We start from the raw sequence: 17,310 nt of genomic DNA on the forward strand, positions 1-17,310 counted from the left end.
TGCATAGTTTCTAACTAGAAATGATCAATACACTGTGCTTTTATTTTTCCTTATTCACCAAACATTTATTTGCCTTAATACACACAGTACAGGAACTTACTGCAGAAATATAAAAACATGTAATAATGAGAAGATGCCATTTGTATCTTAAATGAATATAGGCCATACCTCCTGAGTTTGTAAAAGATGTGTAACATCAGTGAAGATGGTTTTTGAAGAGCTCCCTCCTTTTCTGGTAACCTATGTTTCATATTTGCTGAGAAGGCCAGTTGAGAAAATTATGTATAACTAATTGGCCTAAGCAGATACAAATTATTTACAATTCAACATAATTGCATTTGTTTTTCTGTGTTTTGAAGACTACTCATTTCACTGAAATTAATGTTCAAAAAGCAATATTTGAAGTTATAAAAATGGTGTCCAAAGTCTCATGAACAATCATTTTCTTTTGAAAAGTTTTACAATACTGAAATTTTTGACTGTGTAGTGTGGGATTATTTTCATCCTTCCTGTTCTTATTTTACTTGCAGAAAAAAAATGTTGTGCCTGTCATATGACTTGGAAAACTTGAAGAATTTGATACTGTATATAAAAGTTTATAACCTAAAGATACAGCCTGCATGTTCAAGTTTGAATCAATATGGAAAAATTTAAAGAATAAAGTATTGTCATTTAGATTAATTCCAACCTTCCTAACTTTCTGAATCTATTTCTGCAAAGGTCAGTTCTTGCAAGAAAATAATCAGATAAAGGTGAAACTTGCTAGCATCAATATCATAAACCAAACTTTCTCAAGCCAGAATTAGCTAAAAGTAGAACCAAGAAAACAAAATTATAACATACTTTTTAATAACAGAAAGGGTTGACCTCAGTCTCTGATGTCCATTAAATAGAAAAATATGAATTACTCATGTATACCATTTAAATTTTTCGTATACAGGAAATTGTTATCATCTCTGAGAAACTAACAAAAATATTTTAATATTCAAAGCATTTTAACATTTCATCAATTCTGAGCTTCTAGGCTGAATTGTGTTTGTTGCCACATCATAGTAAGGGGCTCATCACATCAGTGAGGATTTCTATTATTTATAGACCTATGTGCCAGATTCTGACCATCTCAAAGTCTCAATCATAAGAACTTTCCTCCAGCATCCTAAGGACTTATCAACTTATATTTTTGAATCATCTTGTCAAAATAGATGCTAAAAGGAAGGCCTGACAGTGTATGAGTTGTATGGGCTTTCAATTATTCAGCTGTCTGTTATCTTATGTGGAGTCTGGACAACCCAGATCAGATGAAATGCAATAATAAGTACCACTAAGTAAGCCCAACCTCATGAGAGGCATAAAAAGGAAAAGAGTGTTAGGACCATACTTCTTGGTAACAGAAAACTCACACTAATTTATAATCCTAGGATATAGTGTTTTCAAATGGAATTGCTGTATTGAGATCTGCAGTACAAATTCTACTAATTGCATTTGCACACCTGCTCTATCCTTGCAACTGTGGGTTTTGAAGCCTGGGGATATTTCTAGCAATCTTGCCATTAATTACACTTCAAAATTATCTGATTGCATAGCACAATGTTTGGAATAACACATGAAGCTGGGCTTTGGTATGTCATGTTTTTGTGGAGGAAAGGAGTTCTTTTTTCTTCTCAATGCACTCACCTCCTCATGCTACTCTCTTTCTGACTCTTCTCTCTTTTCTTCGCAAGTTCAACTGCTTCTACCAAGACACTAATGTCATAATTTCTCAAGGCTCTATCCCAATGCATTTCTTATTTTCATTCTATACTCATCTCCTAAGAATTTCACCTGTACTCATGTCATTATCATCAATATATATCTTTCTAGAGCTTTAGATTCATATACCCTACTAACTACTTGAAGCCTTGTTTAAATATTATAATTGTGTCGCGAGTCCAATGTTTCTAAAGTGGAACCTGACTGAGCATATAGATTCCAAAAGATCTTTAATAAATACTGTTTTTCTTTTCTCCTGGGATTCTCTCTCCGCTCATTTTCCCCTAGTTAACTCCTACATATTCTTTAATCAGATAGGTTTCTTGATCTTCTTAACAAGAGAACATTCTTTTAAGCTCTCATTGGACTCTGAACCTTTTCTTTACATGCTCTATTAAAATTATAATTGAAATCAAATAATCACACAATAAAAATGTAACAATTATCTTTACCACTTGGGTGTCAATGCCAAGAGGACTAAAACCATGTTTATAAAGGCTCATGATTGTACTGCTAGTATCCAGGATACTGCCAGACCAGAGGTAGATGTTTGAAATATCTATTAATTAAACAAGAATGAAGGAATGACAGAACTGTCCTTCATTCCTTCAGCACTGCTGAAGATCCACCAAAGAGAAAGAAAAAGCTTAACTTGAATATCACTTCACCTGAAAGATTTGAGCAAAGTGAAAATTGAGTGTTCTATGAAACAAAATTTCATTTTGGCTCATCACATTGACAAATTCCTTATGAAATTTGAAGGAGACATCAAATTAGCCACTTCTTGGGAGTATGGAATGACTTGAAAATGAAAAACTTCACCTGAATAGTGACTGTCAGGGGAAAGCAAATTTGATAATATTATTTTGTATTCAAATTATGTGTTTGTTTTGAGACAGGGTCTCGCCCTGTTGCTCAGGCTGGCATGCAGTGGCACCTCACAGCTTACTGCAGCCTCAACCTCTCTAACTCAAACGATGCTCCCACTTCAGTATCTAGACTAGCTGAGACCACAAGTATGTGACTAATTCTTTTATTTTTTGGTAGAGAGAGGGGTCTCATTCTGTTGCCCAGGCTGGTCTTGAACTCCTAGGCTCAAGCATTCCTCCTGGCTCAGTCTCTAAGCCGGAGCCATTGCACCAGCCTTATTATCACATTGTTGTGATACAAATATGAAGATATTATTTATTATAAAAGGTAATATGGCTGGTGAAAAGTAACATGGAAGCACATGTATAATAGTTTTAACTTCCTAATAGCAATAATCCAGTAGTTATGAATGCTGTAATTCAATCAAGAAACATGCACTTTTGGGGTTCTACCTCAGAAAAAGACTAGATGCTCTGGGCATAGTGGTTTATAATGTGTCCTCAGCATACCTCCTGCATGGACTACCAATGAATCTAAGGTTTGTGGGAAATCCCTTGAGCACTGTCTTAGTCCATTGAGACTGCTGTAACAAAATGTAGTATAAAATGAGTACCTTATTAACACCAGACATGTACTGCTCACAGCTCTAGAAACTGGGAAGTCTAAAATCAAGGCACTAGCATATTCTGTGTCTGGTGAGGGCATGTTTGCTCATAAAGGGTGCTTTCTTGCTATGCCCCCTTCTGGCAGAAGAGGTGAAGGATCTCTGTTGGGTCTCTTTTTACAGGGACACTATGCCATTCATGTGGGCTCTGCCCTGATAACCTAATCAAGCCTCAATAACCTCACTTCCTAATAACATCACCGTGGAAGTTAGAATTTCAGTATATTTAAAAGTATTTGGTAAATTCTGCAATCTCATGAGCCAGGACTTCTTTCCAGGAGAGTAAGGGCAAACATCTGGTAGAACTATCAAAATTCAACAGGACAGAGACAATAAATATGCCAGAAAGAGAAGGTAGATAGAAATGGGGATGGGCAAAGAGCCAGAAAAATCTCCAAAAGCAAGTTACCAAATTTTTGAACCTCTCACAAAAACAGAGGAGGGAACTCTGTGAAATAAGAAGGCTAAACTAATTTATACCCTCTAAAACCTCAAGAAGACTAATTTTAATTAAAAATGAGCTTCTGAAAAGTATTGAGGTCACATTCAATATGGAATAATTACAAAGAAGAAAGAGAATGTTGAGTAGAAAAGCATCCATCTAGGATACGTAATAATCAGAAAAAAATGCCCATAACATAGATTACAGCTCAAACCTACTTCAAAATGAGCTAAAGCCTTGAAAAAATGTTATAAAGTATTTAATAACTACATAAGTTATAACTAGAAAACCTCAGATATGTTATGGCAGAATTCCAGAGAGAAGTCCAGACACAAGGAAAAGCTCAATTCAGAAATAAAACCAGAGGACAGAAACAAACTGGAAAAAAAAAAAAAAAAAAAAAAAAAAAAGACATGAAATACCTTCAAAGAAGTCGAAATTGAAAAGGAGAAAAAGTGTAAAAATTAAAATGTAATTAATAAAGAGATAGAAATTATTTGAGAAAAATGATGAATATTAAAAATAGATTAAACATTTTCAACATATACATAAAAGAATCCTTGAATAAAACCAAAGCCAGAAGCCAGCAAACAGACTGCATACTAAAAAGTCTTAATTCAAAAAAAAAATTCTTGAAAGCTAAAAACTAAGTAAAAGTAGATATAAAAGGGCACATTATATACCTTTTAATTTGGGCTTATAACAATCAACCCTACCATATATTCTGGTAAAATTAGTAAACTTAAAAATAAAGACAAATTGTACAAAGCAAAACTTTAGTGGCTCTAGGCAAAAATAGCAAATGAAAATTAGACTATCATAAGACTTTTGACAGGAACATTTTATGACAGAAGAAAACGGAGCAATATGTTTAAAATACTCTGGGGGGAAATATGAAAAAATATTTTATATTCAGAAAAGTTCACTTTTGATCGTAAAGGGCACAGATGACTGTTGACAACACTCAAGAACACAGGCAACTTTGGTTTCATCGCTGTGTCCTTAGGAATTTATACTAGAGAATGAACTTCAGACAACAATCATGACTGGAGAGACACCAACAGAAGGATTAGTAGTGAGCATTAAATATAGAATCATATGTAGCACAAAAACTAAATAGAAAGTTTAAATTGAGTGAGTTAGATATGTAATGGGTATATGCTATAACGATGCAGACATGAGAAAAGATTGTGTACAAAAATAGAAATCATTTTCAATTATCTTATTGGTGTTAATAATATTCATATTGTAATATCAGTATTCTAAGCATATTTTATGAGTAATGTAAGACAAAGCAGATCCAATGGTTGCTTTCTTCAACAGATAAAAAGGGGTAAAAGAGGATGGAGGTGAAAACTGTATAATTAAAAACATTCCAGTTTTTAAAAATTAAGCAAGACTAAATATTAGCATCCAGAGATGTATTCTTTGATAATAAATTATCAAATGCAAGGAAGTAATTACCATAAAAGTCAGAATAGTACTTGCTTTTGTTAACAGACAAAAGAAGGGGCTTCCAGGGTGGCTGGCAAAATTCTATTTCTTGACCCAGGTATTTGCTTTATGATAATTCATTAAGCAACATAAAAATTAGTATTTCTATAACTGTTTCTGTTTTGTAAAAATTAAATGCAAATAAAAATAAGTGAATACCTGAAACTTACAGTTTTATAACATGGATTATTATATTCATTTTTAATTACTGGTTATATCCAAAGAAATATATTACAATTGAAAAGAAAATATCTTAAATATAGTGATTGTCCAAGTAAGGAAATACTACCTAGGTGTAAACTTTGTTTTCCTTTTCTTTAGAACTTGAAGCAAAACTGGAAAATTACTGTTTCCTCTTGCATTTATTTGCCACACTGCCATTTATCTTATTGTGCAATGAAGTTGGCATGAACCACAAGCTTCTGTTATTACGATGATCTGAAGTAAGACTGAAGAATTAAAAATTTCATGAATGTCAGCTTAAAAGGTTCATGAGATGCTGTCTGGATGATAGCAGGTCATTTCTGAATCCTCAAGATTACTGTATTACCTTTGTATTAGATTATCTGGATGAGTACCACCCAAATCTCTTGGATGATTGCCAACTGTTCATTCCATTTTCTGTTATGCAGGATTGACCTACCAAGCTAATTCTCAGAGTTGAGATTATTTTTCTATTTTATATTATTTTTGGCTTCTATCTTTCTAGTAAAAGAAGAAATGCATTTAATGGCCAAAATGTGTAATATTCATGTTTACATTTTTAATTATCTTAAGGGTAAACACATTCTTGAATTTTCTGTAGGACAAGCAATGACTTTACTTAGTCACTAATTCCTTCTTTCAGTTCATCATTTGTTTCAACTCTAATTTCATCCATTTGAAGATACCTTTTTCCATGAGAAGATAGCTCCAAAATACCTTCATGATTCAGATAATTTCAAAGAACAAGCTCTTATAAATATTGATTATATTTTCTAATGCTAATAAAAATGTCACATTACTTAGTGAAAAACATTTTAAAAAATAATTGCTAAAATAAGCCTAAATGTATAGTGCATGTATTTGTCTAGTCTATGTTTGTATTTATATTCAGCAACAGAGCACCACAGGGCTTTAAAGTCCTTGCTATTGTTGGTCATCAAGGATAGAAATGACTGTTGTTTTTTCCTCTGTGCCTCTCTGGCAAATAGAGGTCTTAACCCCGCAGAAGTGACTGTTATAAAATCCTAGGTGGGAGGAGGGGGAGGTTTGTTCTTTATTGTAGTATGTCTAGTCTGTGTTTAGAAAGCACATTGTAAGAAAATTCAAAATGTTAGCTCTCGCCACCCTAAGCCTTGCTCATTCCTTTAAGATGCTCTGCCCTCCAATATGATAGATTAAAGTATCTGCTCTGGAAGGGCAGCTGTGTTCCATCATGTAAGACTGATGCTCTTGGAATTTATAGTGAAAACTCATGCATCATGATTATTGTATAACTTACATGAATTTATTATTCATCCAAACAAATCACACATGTACCTCTTAACTGACCCTCATTAAGTGGGGCCTCCCTCGTTTTAGAGTCCCATTTATCTCTTTTCCATAGCCAAGTTGCCATCTGGTCAGTTTATTGATGGCAATTGTTATTTTTACATGAAACCCAATTGAAACTTAACAGAAGTCAGTTGTTTTACATGTCTTCAATTAAATTTAAAATTAGCTATCACTCTCATGTGAGAGATTTAAAAACTGCTACAGCTGCCTTTAAATGGTTAAATAATTGAAGCAAAATCTCAGTGGTAGGGAGCAGTCAGATTGTTTCCATATGCAAATTGGAAATGCTAAAATAGAAGGGTAAACTGTCTTTGGTAAACTTAATATTTTCCCTTTCCGTATTAATAATTCAAGAGCATGTGTCACTTTAGACATATATGACATATTACGGATATTAACATAATCCAGAATCGTGTAATTACCCACACAAAAGTCAATGCCAGACCCTACCACAGAGCCTTGGTCACTAGGCATAATAACATAATAAATGCTGGTTAAATGCATAATAGTCAATGGAACATGGAAATATTTTTCTCAAGAAAAGAAGACTCTGTTTTGTGAGATTAAAATGAAGCTATATTTGTGAATAATTTACGTTGGATAGAAAACACTCTGATTATTAGATTCTTACCTCTTACTGACTGAAAAAAATGGCATGGGGGTTTTTGATATGTAAGTAGTATTGTATAGTACTTAGGTCATTGGCTTTGGAATTTGGCAGAATCTGTGTAAAACAACTGTCATCTATTACCTGTCAACCTTAATCTCTCTCTGTCTTAGTTTCTTAATCTATATATTATGGACACAGTATCTATATGGTAAAGTTTTGGCTAAGGGTTAAAATGATAGTACATGCATAACTTACTTAGTTTATGGGAAGGAAACTTTTTATCTGAAAAACCTGCTCATAGGAGACTTGCTTATTTCTAAGCAAAAGCTACTGGTGGTATGGCCTAGAGGGAATCTTGACATTAAAACAAAAGGTATTTATTCCTCCTAAAAGCTTAGCAATTAGTACATAATTGAAATAATTTCATATTCCAGGTGTAATATGCAATGTCTTCTGAAATGGAGTCATCAAATTTTCCTTTATTATTAAAGTTGCAAAGATTATTTGAAGTGGAATATTCCAGTAAGTGAACACTTGAAGAAAATGTTTGTATGTCACAGCATAAAGGTAAGTTGGGTTATATTTATGAAAAGATTGAGTGTAATATTTTTGCATTGGAATGTATTAATATAGACCCCATTCCAATGTATTAATATACATTCCCATGGTAGACACAGTATCTCTGTCTTCAAGCTTTTTCTCTAAAACCTGTAATGCTATTCTTGGGCATTCAATTTCTTTTTTAAAAAAAATTATTTTATTATTCTTATTTTTGAGATGAGGTCTTGCTATGTTGCCCAGGCTGGTCTTGAACTCCTGGACTGAAGCAATGCTCCAGTTTCAACCTCCCAAAGTGCTGGAATTACAGACGTGAGTCGCCACCCTTGGGCTGTTTCTTTTAAGTTGACTTCATATGTTTTCAGTGCATTGTTTTTCTTCCTTGAATTTGTTATATTTGCATTTAAATAATTTAGGTTCACCTCACAAATTCACTCAGACGCTTTCTTAAAAGCACTGATAGAGATACCTACTCTTGACTTTTCCATTTGATTAATAGAAAATAATCACTTTCTCACTCTCTCTGGTGCAGTTTGGTTAATTAACTGATATAGGCAGCACAAATAATTCCTACAGTAGTGTACTTATTGTTTTAAGAATTATGTGAAAATTAGTCTCTTACTACATGATTAGATTTTTAGATCTGGTAATGAACAAAAAGAGTCTTTCTGTGCCATCTTTTAATGTGTTTTTAATCACCAGCTAAATAACAAAGAATTGTCTTTTAAAATAATTAAGACTACATATCGAGTCTCCATAGGATGTCAACAATAAAGGGGTTAATGAAGCATCCAATCATCATGGAAACAATCAAAAAATGTCTTGCTTTAAACAACCCAAAGCAATTTCCACAATCTAAATGCATCTGTGCTAGAATAATTTCCATAGCATCAGAACATTTTTCATCCTGCAGAGATTACAAGACGAAAAAGAGGGAAGCTTACAAATGATGGCAACCTCCTATGTAAGTGGAGCCAAATATTTAAATGAAAAAATCTGTCAAAAAAGCCAAGCTATTACAGTTTTATAAACCATGCTAAACATCATGGCACGACCTCAGTCATGGCACAATTTAGAACCACGAAAGAATGCTACAAAGAGAGATTTGCATTTACACATTGTACATAGCTTCTCAGAATATTAATAAAACCTTTGTTATATGTCAAAGCAACGCAAGGTTTTTCTCCTTTTATAATCCAAGAGCAATTCAAGGCCCAAACCAAATGCCAATTTGTTGCATCATTGTAAACATCTCCCATAGACATGTATGGAAATAATATATACCCTAAATCAAATTGAATGAGCTTTTATTTAAACAGTCTGAAGATAAAAATTACAAGAAAAAAATGTTGACAGTACATAGACTTTTCTGTGGATTTATATTAACTTGTCAGCATATTTCATTCATGCACAAGTTATGATACAAACACAGTTTTTGGAAGCTGGATTCAATTCAGTATTATATTATTGAACATGTTAAAAAACCAACTGCCTTAGGTACCAGGCTCAGAGATATCAAAATTAAAACAAACTCATTTGCTTTTTATCTCTAATATATTTACTAGCAAATTGCATTGGCAACAGAAAGCTCAATATTTGTATGATAAATTAATAAATGTATAAAGAATTTCCCTAATCTTAAGCTTTTCCATCTATTAAATGGGAAATACATATGCTGTAATATGAGTTAATTGAAGTTAATCGAAAATATATTATTTTGTATTTTATATATACCTATTATATAGTATATGTACATATATTGCAAATAGAAATTATGACAGGCATACATAATAGATGTTCATTAAGTGATACTTAGAGAACCATTAAATGGTAGTAAAGCCTTCACTAAAGAAGATAATATAATAAATATATTAAATGGTTACTTAAAAGAGGATTTTTTTTCAACTCCATGGACAAGAAGTAACATACAGTACTAGCCATCCATATTATCTTGAAGCATAAATTTACACTTTTCTATTGGGTACCATTTAGATGAAGAAAATAGGTCAAACAGCAATGTCCAAATATAATTTTTTTGTCTTTTTTGATTGTATATACTTGTGTACTTGTATATACAATCCTTTGTATACTTCCTTTATTTAATAATTTCTAAAAAGCTTTTTCTTGGTATTTGAATACGAGTTGGTATAATTTCTACTTATGATCAGAAGGGGACTAGAGAACAATTAAACATGGAAACTGAAGTCATTTCTACTTAATGTCACTATAATCAACATGGAAAATCAATTTGCAGGCCCAAATGATTGTTTTTCTCTGATAAGTGAGTTGTTTTGGCTGAGTATACTGAATCAATGTTCAACTTCATAGACTTGGTGCCAGTCAGCTTGCCCTTACACTGGGAATGGATTCCAGGTTTCATACCAAGACCATTTCCATAGAGCCAAGAGTGAAATGAAGAGGGTCTGTTTCCTGGTAAATTTTTGAAGAAACCAATTAATTGTCATAAAACTATTGTTAACAATGTAGAAAATGTGCAGCAAGCACATATAGTTTAAATACATAATTTCATTTTGAAATTAGTCCAAATCATATGCTTTGTCTCTGATAACATTCTTAAGATTTTATAACACTCACCACTCATGGGAATCATGAGAATTTTGTAGAATATAACAGACTGACTAATTTCAAACAAGCGGTGTACACCAAGGAATTCTTACATGAACGCATAGTTTCCAAAATCTCACCAAAAAAATTACATCTGGGCTCAGATTTGCAATTGGAGGAATGTAATTCATGTACCTGGCTTCTAAGATGAACATTTTTTTCCATATTTTAATATTTCTGAAATTACAATATACATATCTAGGGCATCACGTCTCCTTCCTCAAATACCTGTTAATTCAGCAATATCACAAAATAAATAAAATATATTGTGATTTTAAAGTTATATAATATATACTAGATAACAAATTTATAACATGTGTAATGTATTATAAATATATATGTTTTATACATTATGTTAATGAATAATACATAATGTAAACATATATTTAAATATATGTAAAATGTAACACAGTAATATACAGGTAAGATGTAGAATGCATATTGTGTATAATTTGTAAATGGGTGAGACATTGCTTTTCAGCACCATTGAAGGTCTGTACAATATGATACTTTAATAATCTCATAAAAGTTTAATTAAAGAAACACAATTGGCAGTGAGCTCTGTGGTTTGGATTTTCTGTAACCGACCACATTCATATACTCGGAGTGGGTAATCAACTAGTTCACAACAGTAAATTCTCACCAATAATTTCTGAAGAGTTCACTTATTTAGCTTTCAGGTCATTCTTATTATATACTTTATTTTAACAGGTGACTCATTATTTTATTAAATTATTTTTGAAGCACACTACAAATGCAAAATAGAATTGTTAATGATAAAACAAGTTCTAAAATAAAAGCTTAAAATACAGCTTTAATCATTCATGTTTCATAAGGCTTAGGAACAATTACAATAATTATTATGAATAGAATTTAGTATTAAAATATTACATCTTTATACCCAATTATCTTTGTTTAAACCACTCTACTCGTTTTCTGATACATTTAAAAGCATGGTACCGGTATAAAAGTTGACACAGAATAAAGAACTCAGAAATAAAGCTATACATGTACAGTCAACTGATTTTCGACAGTCAACAAAAATAAACAATAAGGAAAGGATACCCTATTCAATAAATGGTGCTCGGAAAACTGGCTAGCAATATCCAGAAGAATGACACTGGACCCCTACCTCTTGCCATATAGAGAAATTAACTCAAGATGAATCAAAGGCTTAAATGTAAGACCTCAAACTATAAAAATCCTAGAAGAAAACCTAGGAAAAACTCTTCTGAACATTGGACTGAACAAAGAATTTATAAGACCTCAAAGGCAAACACAAAGAAATAAAAAATTGACAAATGAGACTTAAACTGAGGAGCTTCTGCACAGCCAAAGAAACAATCAGAAGAACAAACAGACAACCTAGAGAATGGGAGAATACATTTGTAAACTCTGCATCTGACAAAGACTAATATTTAGAATCTATAAGGAACTTAAATCAACAAAAAATAAACAACCACTTTGAAAAGCGAGCAAAGGACATAAACAGACACCACACAAAAGAAGACATACAAATGGCCAACAAACATATGAAAAAATGCTTAACATAATGAATCATCAGAGAAATGCAAATTAAAACCACACTGAGATACTGTCTCACACCACTCAGGCCATTATAAAAATGTCAAGAAATAACAGATGTTTGGGAGGACGCAGAAAAAAAAGGGAATGCTTACACACTGTTGGTAGAAATGTAAACTAGTACAACCTCTATGAAAAGCAGTTTCAAGATATCTCAAAGAATTAAAAATTGAACTATTATTTGATCCAGTGATTCTGCTACTGGGTATCTAGCAAAAGGAAAAACATTGTCATGTCAAAAAAAAAAAAAACCAACTGCACTTGTATGTTCATCCCAGCAGTATTCACAATAGCAAAATCATGGAATCAACCTAAGTGCCTATCAACAGTGGATTGGATAAAGAATATGTGGCACATATATACCATGGAATACTATGCAGCCATAAAAAGAATGAAATCATATCCTCTGCAACAACATAGATGAAGCTGGAGGCCTTAATCCTAAGCGAATTAATGCCAGAACAGAAAACCAAATACCGCATATTCTTACTTATAAATGGAAGTTAAACATTGGGTACTCATTGTTTCTGGCATAAAGACAGAAACAATAGACATTGGGGACTCACAAAGAGAGGAGGGGAAGAGTGGGGAAAGGGTTTCAAAATAGACTGGATTACGAAAATGTGGCACATATACACCATGGAATACTATGCAGCCATGAAAAAGGATGACTTCATGTCCTTTGTAGGGACATGGATGCAGCTGGAAACCATCATGCTCAGCAAACTATCACAAGAACAGAAAACCAAACACCACATGTTCTCAGTCATAGGTGGGAACTGAACAATGAGAACACTTGGACACTGGAAGAGGAACATCACACACTGGGGCCTGTTGTGGGATGGGGTGAGGGGGGAGGGATAGCATTAGGAGATATACCTAATGTAAATGATGAGTTGATGGGTGCAGCACACTAACATGGCACATGTATACATATGTAACAAACCTGCACATTGTGCACAGGTACCCTAGAACATAAAGTATAATAAAAAAAGAAAAAAGAAAAAAATTAGTTATTGGATAATGATAATATATTCACTATTTGGGTGATGGGTTCAATAGAAGCCCAAATCCCAGTATTACACAATATACCCACGTAACAAACTTTCACGTGTACCTCCTGAATCCAAAATAATAAAAAGTAGCAGTACATCAGTACATAATTTTAAAAAATGCATTGCATATTTTCATATTTCTAAAATATGTAGGTATATCTTAATCTCTTTTAGTCTTTTCAGTGCTTATGAACCAACACATACAAAAATTCAATTGGTATATCTGTGGTTAGCTAAGTCATGAAATCTGAAGATGACTCACTGAATAAGTAAATGTAGTTGTTGAATATTAACTGACATGAGATTTACAGGCATTTCACCAAAGACTATTTAAAATATTCCTCTTCTAATGAATTACTAAAGAATCACAACATATAATTAGGTTTACAGGCTATAATCAGTGACTGGAGTATATATATATAAGATTTAATGGTGGCTATCATACTGAATTTGGGAATATGCTGTAATCTTCTGAGATTTTCAAACATTAAATTTCATAAAATTCTGTTAGTTGATGCATGTCATAAAACATATATATTTCTGATGGGAAAAAAAAACCAAAAAGGTTTAAAAAGAAACACTCCAAATTAAACAAGTAGTAAATATTTACATACTTTTAAAGGAATAGAATCATTGTTTTATTACAGCCATTTAAAAATCTTTAGAAAACAACTGTACACCTCCCACCCCAAGACATAGTAATGAAAATTTTGAATATTTGAGTAGATTATTCCATAATTGAACAGACTTTTCAGAGTGAAAAAATAAAATTGGGGAAACTTTAAAAATATGAAATTACCAGATAGCTCAATACTTGTGAAGGTATAATATTCTACACAGGAGACAGTAGAGCACAAAGGTTAAAAAATACAGGCTCTGATGATCATCTGCCATTGAACTCTAGACAGTTTATCAGACTTCCAGTTTCTTCATCTGTAATATCATGATAATAATTCAATATAATTAGCAGGGCAGTTCTGAAAACTACATATTAAAAAAAAAAAAGACTACATTAGAAGTGCCCAATAAATACCAGCCATTGTTTCTGTTTTGATAATTTATTTCACATAGCTATATTCTAACACTGCTATTACTAACACTGCTTATCTTTCATCTCTAATGATGGTGATAATGGTGATGATAGGGAGTAGAAATATTGCATTTTCCAGAATTCTGGTTTGTTATTATCAGAATCAATAGATGAAAGTTTCTGTAAATTTATTGTTCTTTTTAAAATATTAGTTCATGCCTGTAATCCCAGCACTTTGTGAGGCCGAGGCGGGTAGATCACCTGGGGTCAGGAGTTCAAGACCAGCCTGGCCAACATGGTGAAACCCTGTCTCTACTAAAAATACAAAAAATTAGCTGGGCGTGGTGGTGGGTGCCTGTAATCCCAGCTACTCAGGAGGCTGAGGTGAGAATTGCTTGAACCCAAGAAGCAAAGGTTGCAGTGAGCCAAGATTGTGCCATTGCACTATAGCCTGGGCAACAAGAGTGAAACTCCGTCTCAAAAAAAAAAAAAAAAAAAAAAAAGAAAGGAAAAGAAAAGATATTAGTTGGCTAATTTTAATTTCATGCACTTTTCCTTTTTTTTTCTTTTTTCTGTTAATTACCTGGTCACTAAACACAGCTTGAAAAAACTGACCAAAAGACTAAGAGCAAAAAGAAAAGTATCAAAGTTCTACAGGAGAGCTACATCCTGAAATAAAAGAATGGAATTAGAGTAACCAAGGGTTATTACTATTTCCTAGAATACTATCTATTACAATATCCAAAATGTAAGAGCTGATACTGGTGGATTTATAAACATTGTGATAACCACTCTTACCTTGAGTTTCAATTTTCTATTATTTAGAGTTTTATGTTATGACAATATGATGATATCAAAATTTGATGTTATCCAAACATTACTTAGAAATCATGTTTTGTAACATTTTTAAAGTAGCTTACTTATTTTGAACATAACAATAAAATAATTGAGGAAGAGACACATAAGAATCATTGCTTTTCAGAAATAGCAAGATAATGTCTGGGATACAATCAGTTACCATATTTTCTAAGTGTGTAACAGTGGTCCACTTCTTATAACAATATAGCTTATGAATATTCGAGAGACTTCAAAATGTGGAGTCAAAATCATGTGTTTAGAGTGGTCTCTCCATGCCTTTGATGTACAAAGCAAATCAGCCTGAAATCATCAGAGAATTGCCATGACAGGGTTTGGACATATCTCAGCATGATCAAAGCATTCCAAGCCAATGACACTTGAAAGAGAATTAAAGCTTTCTCCACCGAGATTTAGCCATCTTCTAAACAGAATAAATGTAAGAACACTAAGATGGATGGATATGTTAAGTACAGCTAGCATTCCCCCAAACCATCACGATGGTGCTTCATTTATTAAAAAGTAGTATTCACCATATCCATTTGCATACTATGGAACTCTCCACGCAAAAGCTTTTATTGCTATTTTTTCATCCTTTTAATCTACTCCAAAATGAGAAATTACCCTCTGAAAATGGCATTTGTTTGTCATTGTAGATAAGGAATCATGCAAACTTAAAGACAGAGTTGTTGAGAATTAATCTTCTATGATGTCTGATGCAAAAAGTCTGATAACAACTAATGTAACTCTCTAGCAAGAACCCCTATAATGGGCTGAGCACAGTGGCTCACGCCTGTAATCCCAGCAATTTGGGAGGCCGAGGCGGGTGGATCACGAGGTCAGAAGTTCGAGACCAGACTGGCCAACATGGTGAAACCCCGTCTCTACTAAAAACACAAAATTTAGTTGGGAGTGCTGGCACGTGCCTGTAGTTCCAGCTACTCAAAAGGCTGAGACAGGAGAATCGCTTGTACCCAGGAGGTGAAGGTTGCAGTGAGCTGAGACCGTGCCATTGCACTCTAGCCTGGGTGACAGAGCGAGACTCTATCTCAAAAAAAAAAAAAAAAAAATAGAAAAAGAAAAAGAAAAAGAACTCCTATAATGAAATGTAATGACTTAACATGTTTTAATGATTCAAATGACAGTTATTACTTATCTAGGACAATAACTGAAGTTCTAAAGCATATTGTTATCCCTGACATGATCAGAGGTTAAAAGGACAGATTGAAAATTCAAATCTTGCATTTGCTTTGCAAAGCACATCTTCAAGTGTTCTCTAATATTCTGAAAGACCATTCATTCTGAGACAAACTGAGCATTGAAATATTCTCAGCATGTTGATTGTTCTAGAAATGTTAAATAGTACAAGGCGTATTATATAAAATGGCCCTGAGAACTGCTTGCTTTTACATATTCAAAAATAATTTTGCAATGTAATAAGCTTGTTCTAATTTAGTTTTGCAGATGGTCATTCGCTGAAGGCAAGTAGACTTTGTATAAAGCAAATACAGGAAAATTCTGTTTTGATACACTTAAGTACTCTGTCCCTTTGAATAGAGGTGAACGTTACATATCATGTTTTTAGTATTTGTTAAGTATATTGTTCAAGACTCACTATGAAAAACATTTTGGGCATTTTAAAAATGAAAAATATATGATTGCACCTAAATAAGATTTTATTCTGATGGGCATATAATTAGAGAGGCATAAGAGGAGAAAAATAGTGATCAGTGCCAGAAATACGTGAGGCCATTCCATGTAACAAGTACTTCTGTTAAGAAAAACAAGTTTTGCAACATGGTACAGGCTTTCAAGACCAGAGTATGGCTGTATGAAAGGTCACTGGTTTCATGGCTAACATTCCAAACTCCAGAATCAGGGTTTTTGGATCCACATCTTGTCTTTGTCACTTTCTGTGTAGGTTTAGACAATAAAGACAACAGTCCTTTAAGTCATAGAGCTGTTGTGAGGATCTAATGAGATGATGCATATGAATCCTAAAAAGCAGATACATAAAATGAAGAAGTCTAGAGATCAAATGCACAACTTGAGGACTGTAAGTAATACAATTGTACTGTATTTGGGATTCATGCTATATGGGTAGATTTTAGCTGTTCTATCCACAAAACAACAACAACAAAATAGACAACTATTTGAGATGATGGGTATGTTAATCTGCTTCAGCATAGTAATCACTTTACTATCTGTGTATATTCCATAATATCACGTTGTGTACCT

Source organism: Piliocolobus tephrosceles, chromosome 4, assembly GCF_002776525.5.
Source record: "Piliocolobus tephrosceles isolate RC106 chromosome 4, ASM277652v3, whole genome shotgun sequence".
Taxonomy (NCBI): Eukaryota; Metazoa; Chordata; class Mammalia; order Primates; family Cercopithecidae; genus Piliocolobus; species Piliocolobus tephrosceles.